This window comes from Paramormyrops kingsleyae, chromosome 22 (assembly GCF_048594095.1).
Source record: "Paramormyrops kingsleyae isolate MSU_618 chromosome 22, PKINGS_0.4, whole genome shotgun sequence".
Lineage (NCBI taxonomy): Eukaryota > Metazoa > Chordata > Actinopteri > Osteoglossiformes > Mormyridae > Paramormyrops > Paramormyrops kingsleyae.
In genome coordinates, this window is record NC_132818.1 from 7,850,783 (window position 1) to 7,853,853 (window position 3,071).

Genomic DNA, 3,071 nt, shown 5'->3' on the forward strand with positions numbered 1-3,071 from the left:
GTGAGTAAGGGCTGTGCAGAACATCCATAGGCACAGCTCAGTACCTCCCAGTCTATGTTCTCACCATTCAACCAGTTGCATATGGTGGACACGGTGTGGAAAAACTTTGTGATCGGCTGTTGACTTTGTGCTCTGGGCCGAAAGTGTGTTATTCTGTCAGATGAAAAGGACTGATCTCTCTGCATACTGCATTATTCAAGCCACATCAATGCACCTCTTGACATTAGACACATTTTCCTATACATTCATCATTTAATTATCTCTGTTGTGGTTTTTTCCCTCTCAGCCAATCAGGAGTCAGGAGCCCCTTGTGTAGATCTTCATATTCAGTCTAGATTTTCAGTTTAGATTCACATAGGTTTACATCCGAGACTGGACACTCTGCAGAAGTGTGTCCATTGTTGGCTTAAGCTGATTCTTTTCAAGAATACACTTTTCTTATCTCTTAACAGTTACATGTCCTAAGCATCATCTTTCTCTCGACTGTTCACCACCATAACACAGTGATAAGCTATAGATTAAATTGACACATAATAAGCCTTAGAGCTCACTGGGGTGCAAGTGCATACTTATACGATCGCATCATGCAACAGTAATTGCCAAGCAAGGTTACAATGTTACATTATCTTCAGCTGGTTACATTTTTGCAGTATTGTCCTAAGGATTACATTCTCTATGTGTTATATAGTGCTATATAATATTCCATATCTCATCTTCCACCCTGACTGTCTGCACTTCACAAAGCCAGCACAGATATAATCACCTAGAACACACACTTCATATTTCTCTGCTTTTAATGTTTTAAAGTCGACGTCAGTCACGTGACCAGTGACCCTGTCAGCCTATCAGCGCATTTCGATCTCGTGCCACTTTGGGGACTGACAAACAAGCCAACCCACAACAATCCGTCCGGCTGAAGCCTTTAATTGGAAGGCTTGGTCTGATTACCTTGCTGAGAGGTAAATCGGTGTAAACCCCCAAACCAAAACAAAATACCAGGCCTTCTCTCTTATTAAAGCAATAATGAGCTGCACTGCTGGAGAAGCTCCACGGCCCAGCTTGCCTCATGTTACATTAATACTTGTTTGAGATGTTCTCTCAGCTTGAGGTCAGGTCTTTATTTTACTCACTATGAAGTTCCCGTGGGTTTCCTGTTATCGGCTGGATGTCCCCCCCCCCCCCCCACTCCGGTTTTAATCGTAAGAGCATGAAAGGGTCTCGGAGAAACCAAATGTTGTATAGAAATTCCGCCGGTGCTGATGGTCTGTCAGCACGGCCCTCGGCCGGCGGGAATGTCAGCTGGGGACGTGTCCTGGGGCAGCTGGGGGAGATGTGCAGCTGCTGGGGGAGATGTGCAGCTGCTGGGGTTGAGAGGGACAGGTGGGGTCAGCCAGCAGCAAGCCCTCCCGAATCGGAGGTGACCGCTTCACCACAGCACGTCTCGGGTTACAGTCCTGACAGACCCCCCCCCCGTCACTGTCTGTCCCTGAGCCAAAGACGGAATACTGAGGGCAAGGATCCTTGGAATGCTTCACATACAATGTTATGATTTATATTCCCAGTCATACGGTGTATAACTAATAAATATTAGAGATGTTTGGAAGTTTATTCCCAGTATTAATATTTCTAGTATGTAGTAAAATATACAAAATGTGCAAGAGCATTGTAGTAATATCTTTGCTGTTATTTAGGCAACATTATAATTTTGTTATGGTAACATAGTTTTGTTATGGTAGTTGTGGTTTCCTTTATGTATCTGTCCTATCCAACGGCATAGTACAGAGTTTGATATTAAGTGGGACACAGTTTAAACAGAAAGGTCTGTTTATCTGGGAGGGGGGTAATTGAATCCAAATTCACATCTCTCTTGGCCTCGTTTAAATGCCTTTTGGGCTCTCCCACAGTTTATTGTCTGGTGTTACTGTAACTCCTGTTATTTCTCTATTTTTTTTATGCATTTTTGAATGTGACAATCCAATTAAATTGTTACTCTTTTTGTTACTCATTATTCCGCTGGTGGTTGGTGCTGAGTTGGGTAATAACATGACTGAGTAACACGCCTGTTTGCTCTGCTGCTCATTGTAGCCAAAGCGAGTCAGAGTCACATCTAAGTCTTTCATTTCTGAGGCTGAGATTCATCAAGCACCTGTAGAGCTTGGTTACAAGTATTTTTTTTTCCTTTGTATCGGGCACAATAAATCGTGTTTAAATGCCTAATGCTGCCTTGTGTCGTCTGTGGGCCTGTCATGACTTGCTGTTAAGGAATAATGGAATATTTGTAAAGGCGATCGCATTCTGTCTGTGCCATTGAGATGTCCTCTTGAATGCGGGAGACATGTTGAATAGCCAAGGTGTGTACTTTGGTTTAATATAGGATTCACTGGCAGGGCAGCCTCAGGTTTAACTGTCCCTTTGCAGTCTACAGTCCTAGACCGCAGATTTGACCAGACGGTCGTGTGCATTGTGCTCTCAGGTGGAGGCCAAACGCTATCTTCCTGCTTTCTTTATTTATGTCCATGAATGGACCAAAAAGTGTCTGTGAGGCTGACTGAGCAGCTGAGTCAGAGAGGTGGGCGGGTCTTACCAGAGGGTGGGCGGGTCTTGCACCATGAATGGAACAGGAGCTGTTCTCTCACCATATGGCTATCATTTCCTGTCAAATGTGCTCCGGTTTGTAGGGAACAAGTTTGTACAGTTCAATCTAGCAAAAGACTTACGCTGAATGAGAATTCACATGCCTGGGGGGTGGGGGGGGAGGGGGGGGTTGGAATCTATGGGAATTGCTGACCAGAGCCTGCCCTTCTGTTAAACTTAATACAGACTTAATACAATCCTGGATCTCCCCTGTTTTATTGAATGCAGGATGTCGGAGTCATAAAAGGAAGGGCCTGTTTAGTTATACTATGTGTAATAATAAATTGTGTGCAACCCGTAAACATGCTGCATTTTATGCGACCCCCAGCGGCCGACTGTCTTGCTGCGAGTTTGGCAAAGGCGCTTTGAAGCAGCGTGACTCATTCATACATCTGTGTGCCTGAGATTGCAGCATATTGCCTTCCTATGAAGTGCTT